This window comes from Camelina sativa, chromosome 14 (assembly GCF_000633955.1).
Source record: "Camelina sativa cultivar DH55 chromosome 14, Cs, whole genome shotgun sequence".
Taxonomy (NCBI): Eukaryota; Viridiplantae; Streptophyta; class Magnoliopsida; order Brassicales; family Brassicaceae; genus Camelina; species Camelina sativa.
In genome coordinates, this window is record NC_025698.1 from 21,554,964 (window position 1) to 21,565,047 (window position 10,084).

A 10,084-nucleotide genomic window follows, 5' to 3' on the forward strand; every position below is an offset into this window, starting at 1 on the left:
AGACGAGAATGCCACACCGGTGACACGTAACGCATGTAATCGATTGCCACGTATGACATAGCGGCGATCCCAAGTCCACCTCCGGTCATCTTAGTGGCGGATGGTAGCCGCATCGTGCCGGATTTGGCGGTTGGAGGTCGGAGACGGACAAAAGACATAAAAAGGAAAGGTTTTGTCTGAAATTTGCAACAAACACGGAAATTTAATTAACTAAAGTCTTAACTAATCATTTGTGTTTTGTTACAGTTAAACTAATAATTACTCCTCCATTTTTGTAATTTATGAGAGAGGTTTTAATGTTACTAGGTTAGACCCGCCGCCCGCGATGCCGTGGAATGTTATTCTATACATTTGATGTTAAAAATATAATTTTTATTTTTTTAGAATTATATCAATATTAAAATTATGGTTTACACAATACTTAGATATAGAAATAGACTAAAAAAACATACAATGGTTTGTAACTTTGTTGTATTTATTATTACAATCATTTACATTTAAGTCGGGTAAATTTAATCGTATAATTGACTTAACTCTACTATATGCTATGTTTTTTTCTCCTGTTACTTGTTATGGAAGATATATTAGCATATTTATTTTGTGGTGTATTTTTTTAGTTTACAAATTTAATCATCTAAGTTTATATAGTTTGTGTTGTTCTTACATTATTATCTGTTTGTTTCCTTTTGTAAATTATCTATTCTTTTTAATAACAAATCCACGTATGTCAAAGTAAATAGACATATTTTTACTTTAGTTTAATTTTGTGTTGTTATTTAAATACTATACTTATGTTAAATTGTATACAACGTTTATAAGGATTACGTTAATTGTCAAAGTTATTTTAAAAGTTATAGATGATTTAGTTTTCTTTAATTTAAAACATTTGTTTTTCGATCTTAAACATTGTTTAATTTGTCATTGGTATTCTTATATGTACATCTTGAGAGACAATGAACCTTTCTTATCACACTCCAAAATCCAAACATTGCAATCATCATTGTGAAAAGGAGAATTTTTTTTTGATAATACGTAACTGATTTACTTTAGTTTATGTATGCTTCAATGCTTCATAAAAAGAGTTTATCTTCCAATCACGCTTGAGAGATTACTCTAAAAACAAAAAAATACTGACTTGTTGCGCTTACAAAGCTCGAGAAATGATTTTTTTATTTGTTCTCAATTTTTCATAGTAATATTTGCATACCATTATATTTTTTTAATGACACCCAAAATTTAATTCTTTTATTTTCTTTATAACTTAATTGTATCACTTACACCCAAAATTTAATTATTTTATTTTCTTTATAACTTAGTTGTATCACTTACTTACATTTTCATAAAATTTTAAGAACTCTTGGTCCATATGGTGAGATAATATAAAATTCAAATGATAAAAATTTCCATATGTTAAATCTTAATTATTATAAAAGAATTTTATACATTCATATAAAACTGAAAAATATATACTACACAAATAAAATTTAGATCTCAAATAGTAATTTTATAGATAAATATTATAGATTTCGTATATATAAATTATAGTAAAATTATTTAATAATTATTTTACTATGCATATAGTGCGGGTTGTTATTTAGAATAAAATAAATAGCTAAAATGATGTTATATTACAAATAATAAGTAACCAATATGTTTAAAGAACTTTGTGTCCCTTAATGAAGAAAATATCAAGTTCCCTCAATTCATCAAAAGTTCTAAAACCATCAAATCAAATCAGAGACACATGAACGAAACCATATAAGTATATATACACATAAGATGGAAACAAAAATCACATAGATCATACTATCATAGTATTTCTAAGGTGACAGCCTCAAACGTATAACTTGCTGAGCCGAATATATTTGAGACAATTTTCAGATTATTCGAGTTGATCAACCAAAACACAACAAAGGCTTTTCCCAAAATCAACATTAGAGTTTTCCTCCGATTCTGTACATAATATTCATGATAAAAAAAAGTTTGTAACGAATTTTGAAATTTCTTGTAGCCAATTTCTGACACATAAAAACAAACAATAGAATTAAGGGATATATGCGTTTTGCTTGAAAGAAGCATCACTGGTGGAGCTATTTTCTTTATATTATTTGCACAAAAGTATTTATTTATCTGATATGTAACCTTGTAGTTAGAAAAATTACAAATTTACGATCCAATTGATAATTCTGTAGAAATTTACTGATAGAATTAATTTTATATTTTTCGGAGAATTTTGAATTGCTATCCTCCAACATAACTCTTGCATAAAATCGAGAAGTAGATGATTAATTTTTTTTTCAAGCTTTATATAAAAAAACTGTTTAAGCGTTGTAGAGCTTTTAAATGACAAAAGGTATATTATGTTTAACATGTGTACACTTGGAATAGAAAAAAAAAATTTATTATTGGATGAATTTTATATTTTGATTGGTCATCTGTTTTAAATGATGTGTCAACTCCAGGTTTCTCCAAATTGCTGAGGTGTCATCACCTGAAGAGAAATACATTCTAGTTTTATTGTATTAATTTTTTTTTACAACAGTTTTATTGTATTGATTATTACTCTATTTTTATTTACATGTAGTGATTATGTCTTAAATACCCGTTAATACAATTTTTTTCTCTTTTAGTTGGGATTTAACATGTTTTTTAAAATTTTATATGCTAATTTGTGGTTATAAACTTGGATATGAATGCTGGTATTTTTAATATTACTATTTTATCAATTTACGGTTTTCTTATAATATTCATACTATACTGATGGTAGTGTCTTATTGATCCTGATAACTTAAACTAGAAACTAATTTAATTTCTATAATTACCTGGCTTGTTTCAATTTATCATAAACTAGGTACCAACCCGCACTATATGCCGGATAAATCAATTTAATAAAATATTTATGTAAAATTATTATTTGAGATTTAAGATTTGTTTGTATAAAACAAAATATGTAAGTAATTTTTTTTTCGTTTATTCAAAATTTGCGTTTATATTCTGTAAAAATACGTTTCACCCGTGAAATATTTAAACTTGCAAAAGAATTTCAAAGTTGTGTAGCAAGTTTTGATGTCTTTTTGTGTTTCTAAAAACCAAATTCACATATTTTATGTTTCACATTATAATCTATATCACTATACCATTAAATCATCAAAACTAAACCAAATTGCCTTGGTCCAGTGATAAAGGGAGAAAAGTCCCGCCACCTGGGTTCGAGTAGCATTGGTCACGGGGGTTCAAAAGCAAAACACATATATCCCTCATTATATGCGTTTTACAAGAAAATTTCGGACATAATCAAAAGAAACAAAAGATAAATTATTTTGAAAATGTATCTTCGCTAACTTATCAGTTTTTTTGTTGTTTGTTCTCCTTGTCCATTGAAACTCCACATTATCAAACTTTTGTTTCCAGTAGTTGATTTCCCTGATCCAAGTGTGCCAACGAAAGCTCTATGTAGTTCCTTGTGCTAATTGCATGACCTTATGTTGTCTCCTTCAAAGATTGTCTTGGTGTATCCTCTTATCCAAGCTTGCTTCATGGCTGTGATCACGTCTTGTAATTCAGCCTCTATAACCGTTGTGCATACTTCGCCAATACTACTTCTGACATTGAGAAAGAAACCTCTCGAATCTCGAAATAGCCACCCAGATTGTGATCGTTCTTTGTTCTGCAAAAATTTACAATCTATATTGCATTTTATGAAAGCTTCTTTTGGTTTTGACCACATGGACATTGTGGAATGTTGGCCTTCTCTTGGTGTATTCTCTGTCGTGTATTCTTCAGTCCATGCATCTACCCATTCCATTGCTTCTTGTATTGCATAATGGTGATCTTCCTCCCAAGTGTGTACTATTTGCTGATAAATGAATAAGTTCCTGCTTTTCCAAATCCTCCATAGTAACCGTAGTGGGAATTGACGGTCCATTAGAGTAGAACCTATATTGTTGTAGTTATCTAGGATGGCTTTAATTCTCGTTATCAGTGTGTTCCTGGGGTTTGTAATATCCGGGAGTAAGTGTTGTTGGGTAGTCCGCATAGCTTGAGCATGGGGACATTCAAATAATAGATGAGTGATAGATTCATCAGTCTGATGGCATCGCTGGGATCTCGTGTTGGTTGTGATTCCTCTAAGAGTAAGTTCTGTTCTGATAGCTAATGCGCCTGAGAGAACTCTCCAGAGAATACGTTGTAGCTTTGGTGCAATTTTTACTTTCCATATGGCGGCTTTCAGATCATGATGTATCAATGGATTGTTTGCATTGTCTCCCTATTCTGGTAAATGTGATGCTAACCAGTACCCTGATTTTACAGTGTAGATTCCAGACTCATTATAGTGCCATCCTAGTAAATCAGGTAGTTATGTGTCTATCACCTTGATTTGCTGTATTAGACCAATATCCTCTGGCACTATGTTCTGTCGCAGAATATCTATGTCCCAGCCTGTATGTGTACCATTCATTAAATCGCAAACTGACTATAAATTAGGTTTAATCCCTTCTATGCATCTAGGAGCTCTAGGCGGATGATTCATTAACCAAGGTTCTGTTCTGATGTTTGTGTCTTGCCCATTACCAATTAAAACTCTCATTCCTTGTCGTAAGAGATATCTACCTTCTGATAAGGATTTCCAAATAAAGGAAGCCTTATATCCTGGTCCACCGCAACCTCTCTCGTCTCCTCTAACCTCTTGTGCTTTGCCTTGAAATCGACAAGTTGTTGACCCAAGATTTTATTTAGCTGGGAGAGTTGAGCGTCGATTAGTTTTACTTGATGCACGAGGGCGGTAGCCTCTTCCATCTTCTTCATATGATCATTCATTATATGAAGAATTGCTTTGAAGCGATCCGTTGTCTCCTCCTCAACCGCGACTCTCGTCCTAGTAAACGCGTGTTTGATGGCCTCTAGTTCTTCATCTTCCCACTCGAAATCTGAATTGCGTTTTGGACGTTTACTGGAACTCTCTCCGGCCATGTTGATGGCCTCTATCGCTTCGTCTTCCCACTTTGACATGCATTTTGGACGTTTACTGGAACTCTCTCCGGCCATGGCTTGACTCTAAAAATGAAAACAACCGTAAAAAACTTTAGTAAAAACAATACGTGAAGTAAAAAAATGGCATAAAAGCCAATTTGGTGTTTGCCTACAAAACTCGGAGAAAAGAGGTAGATCTTGAAGATGTAGTAAGAACTGATGATATTCATTATAGATTGAGAGGAGATTTATAGGTGCAATGATTGAAGAAGAAGATGAAGAGAAGGAAACGATACAATGAGTTTAGAGAGACGAAGAGACAATCAAAAAATAAATGAGAGTAGTAATGTTAAAACGGGTAGTCCGGGCCCGTTTACTGTGAATGCTTCCGAGATGGATACACATCCAACAGATGAATACACATACCAGCTCGAAATTTAATCCTGATTACTCCCTGTGTATTGAGCATCTTTTTCATATTCTTCGTCTCCTATGTTACCTGATAAAACTGTGAATTAGCAAAACCTTTTATCTTAATAAGTATCAGATAAATAAATCACTAAATTAGATAAATAATTTTTACTTACCTTCATATTCAGCAAAACCTCTTAACCAATTACGAGTCAGACTAACAAAGTGCAGACATTATTACCATCTCCAAATCCATAACAAGCTTTGCCTGTAGAATGATATCGCTCTTGAATTCAAAATCACACAAACCAAAATATTACTTAGAACCTTCAATTGCTTAAACATACATCATGAAAAGAAAAAAAGAATCTTACTTTTCACACCTGAGCATCGAGTAATGCTAGTGTGTGTTGATGATCTCTTTAATTTCTATATTTACTTACCATCATTCCATTTGATGATTATTTTTCTGATTGTCTAGTGTCTTTATTTTTTCTCTATAGTCTCATTCTTTGTTATCTCTCGTAACGAAGAGATCTTCAGGATGTACCTAGCTGTTTCAGTGAACGATCAAGGAATTATGATTATTAAGTAACCCCAACAAGCAGAAATTGTAATTTTTTCTATTTCCTTTGTTACTCTTTTAAAGCATCCGTTTTCATACTTTAAACCATCCGTTTCTTTTTCTTTAATACAACATAAACGTTGCCATATATACCAATTTTTCAAAAACCACTTTATTAGCCATTCAAGTTTTTCAACAAATAGATTTCCTGAAATCAAGATTTTATTTAGCTAGGAGAGCCGGGATCTCAAAAACCAAAAACTGAGAAAATGAATTGACAAATAACAAGCAAGTGATCAACTAATCAGGCTTTTAACTCATAAAGATGTCCTATATAAAGCTAAAACATCAACTCATCTCTAACATAAACTATGCAGAGCATGAACTTCAATGGAATAGGTTTTAGTAAACTGACTAAAGATCGATCATTTGGAATGTTATGATTTGTTACCTTGCAAACTTTTATCCAAATCACGCAATAGTGAATGCTTCTTCTGCAAAACATGGGCCAGCGACACAAGATCTACAACAGAGAGAGATATCAAGAAAGAGTTGCTTCAATATTATTGCCTGATATCACACGAATCTTACCGCTGACATTTATGTCAGACTTGAAACAGAAAGCAGATACTATCATGGCGTCATACAAGAAAATTCCTAGATTGTTGAACTATAGCTATCCTGGTTTGGAAACTGATAAGAAGAGAAAAACAGCTTCGAGGAAGGAATCAAGTGACAACTACTTGTTGTCTCCTGAATCTTGTGATGTCTTAAAAGAACAAGGGCTTCTCCATTTTCAAGAGCATTGGGCAAAAGGTGAACCAGTAATCGTTGGGAACACTCTCAAGAACATACCTGGTTTAAGCTGGGAGTTGGATGTTATGCTGCGAGCTATATGCGACTACATGAAATCATCAGAAGGAAGTTCTAATTGTTCGGAATACATTGTTCGGAATACATTGAAGCATATTCCTTCTTTGATGGTTACAAGAAAGGAAGAAGATATAAAAGCTCATGGCCTAAGATGTTGAAGTTAAATGACTGGCCTCCTAATGATAGTTTTGAGAATGCTTTGCCTCGTCACTACACTGAGTTCATATCCGCGTTACCTTTCCAAGAATATAGCAATCCAGTAACCGGAATTCTTAACATTGTAACAAAGCTTCCTGATAAACTTTCAAACCAGATATGGGTCCCAAAAGTTACATTGCCTATGGGTTCCTAGAATGAGTTTGGTAGAGGTGATTATGTGACTAAGCTGCATTTGGATATGGCAGACGCGGTTAATATACTGACACATATAGCTGAAGTAACTGTAAGTGAAAAAAGAAAAACCAAGCTTGAAATGCTGAAACGGAAATACAAGGAAGATGATGGTATTATTGGGTATCGTAGCCAAGAAGAGGAAGAAGAACCAAACGTGGAAAGCGAACAGAATCATCAAGAAATGGGAGGTGCTCTTTGGGACATATTTAGGAGTGAAGATGTTTCTCAGTTAGAACAGTATATTAAAAAGCCTTGCTGAGAATTTAGACATGCATTTGGTCAACCAGTTATGGAGGTAATTACTCACCTACTTGCAATAACCTTTTTGACTGAGATTTTACTTTCTTGGTACTGACATTTTATTCGATTTTCATTTTCAGGTTGACAACCCGATACATGACCAATCATTCTATTTAACTGTATAACTTAAAAAAAACTCAAGAATGAATTTGGTAAGTAATCAAACAACTATATGTTACTCTCTTTTCGACTTGATTGGGTTATATTAACGAATTTTATGTTGTCTGTTACAAGGATTGAGCCATGGACATTTGTGCAAAATCTAGGAGAAGCGGTGTTTATTCCTGCGGGTTGTTCTCATCAAGTTCGGAATCTAAAGGTAAAACTTTTGGGTTGGATATGTATAGGATTTTTCAATAGGGTCGGGTGACCTGACCTGAAATGCACAACTCTAAGTAAAACTGAATAGTTTCTGATCTTCCACCTTTTACTATCATCATACCATTTGTTTTGTAGTGGAAACTCTAATCAAAAACTTTGTTTCTGTAGGAACAGTCGTGCACAAAAATTGCAGTTGACTTTGTGTCATTGGAGAACATACGTAAGTGTCTGTGTCTGACCAAAGAGTTTTGCCGACTTCCTATGGGCCACTCATCCAGAGTTGACAAAGTTGGGGTCAGTCTTTGTTGATTGAGACCATGTGCATTGTTGATTGATGCCGTGTGTAGGTTAGCCATACCAATGGCACATTGGTTCAACTAGAAGAACTAGTATAACTCGTAGAATATGTATTTTGATAGGTCATAGTTTCTCTCTTTTAAATGATCGAGCAAATTTTTGAGTTTATTTGACAGCGTAGATAATCATCTTCTTTATTGTTGCTCTTTACTTTATATATTCATTCACTTGCCTCACCATTTTAAACTTTTCATGGTAAAAGATAAAGAAGATGCTCGTGTATGCGCTTTCGGAAGTATTGAAAGAACTAGAAACAATACGAGGAGAGACTGTTACGGGAGAGTAGACACAAAAGTATATTTGTTACAGCCGCCAAAAAAAAGAAAATACGAGGAGAGACTGTTACAGGAGAGCAGATACAAAACTATATTTGTTACAGCCACCAAAAAAGAAGTGAGTTTCGTGTTTCATGTTTTATCCTTTTTGGTATAACTCATGATACACTTCCTTTTTGGCTGCATGTTTTCTTTGGGGCTAAGAGTTATGATTTATCATGTTATGATTTATCGTGTTTTGGTTTTTTCATGGCTAACAAATTGTTGACTAAAACAAATATGGAATTGGGATTTCCCTCGAGATTATACTCACTTGGTTGGGAGCCGGAGTGTGACAAAAGCCTCAACTACCTTAGCAAGATTGCATTTCTAGGAGATGTGAAAAAGGCTGTTGGAAAAGTAGTGTGGAACCGCATTTGTAATTCACCTTTGGGGGTAACTGCACGTTGTTCCAAATAAATTCAACTGGTCATCAAAGATTGTCAAAACGCTGCTTGTAAAGCAACTTGTCTGCAACAAAAAATACGAGATATGGTGCTTGTTCTGTAGTACACCAGCTCGGTTTTCCCTATCAGAGTTCGAAAACATAACACGACTAAACTGTGCACCTTTACCAGATAAAAATGATAAGGAAATAGATGTGGGGAAAGGTGTGCATGAAGACTTGTGTAAAAAGATGAGAGTCAGAGTACACGAGAACCCAAGTATGTTCTATCTGATGCAAAGGGCCGCGATCTCAAGACAAAACTACGTAAACGAACTCTTATGGTATTCGATTTGCCCAAGTTTGAGGGTTATCCATGGGGCAGATTGGCTTTGAAGAATCTGATTAAATCAGTCAAGAAGACAGATTTGGAGGGAGACTCAATCACAATACATGGCTTCCTACAAGTACTGCAAATATGGATGTACAATCTTTTCCATAATTTTGGACAATAGTTTGGTGATCCATCAGGTACCATAAGTCCTCCTCTTCTGAAGTTCAAGGGTAAAAAATGGTATTGGACAAGAAATGTCGATCAGATCTTAATTGATGATGAGGTCTATGGAGCGATAGTTATGTGTCGTGTTTGGGTTAATTCAATTTGTTTTTACCGTGAAACATGTTGATTTCACTTTTGTTTTCCTACATCTTTGTATGTAAACATTGAGAATGCTTTCATCAACAAATCAGAGCCACCTGTTTGGGATGATGATAGTGGGGATAAGAAGATTGACGCTCTTGTGCAAGCCATATGCAAAGAAGGAAGTTTGGGAGATGTTACTTGGGTGGACCAAGGCTTTAAAAGCGTTGATAAGGAAAATAATACAGATCCCAAACCTCCCAAAGATTCTGAAGAGAGAAACCATTGAGAGGAAAAGAGGAAGAAAAGGAGAAAAACTATGATTGAAGGGGAATGTCTTCAAAGTGTTTTGAGATGGAAGAAAAAGAGAAAAAAAAATTGACTGCAGACGAATGGTATCAAACTTTTTTTGAAAATATGGTTAGAAACTGTGTCGAATGTAAGTCAAAACAGTAGAGGAAAGGAACCAGTTCCCAAAGCCTCTCCACCACATCAAAGACCCATCTCAAACAACTGCAGCTTGCTTTTCTTCTCTTTTTATAATAACTTCAATG

The 10,084-nt window shown here is 33.9% G+C and overlaps 1 pseudogene; it reads left to right on the plus strand.

The window, feature by feature from the left end:
• LOC104743845 lies at positions 6,451-8,229 on the plus strand (annotated as a pseudogene).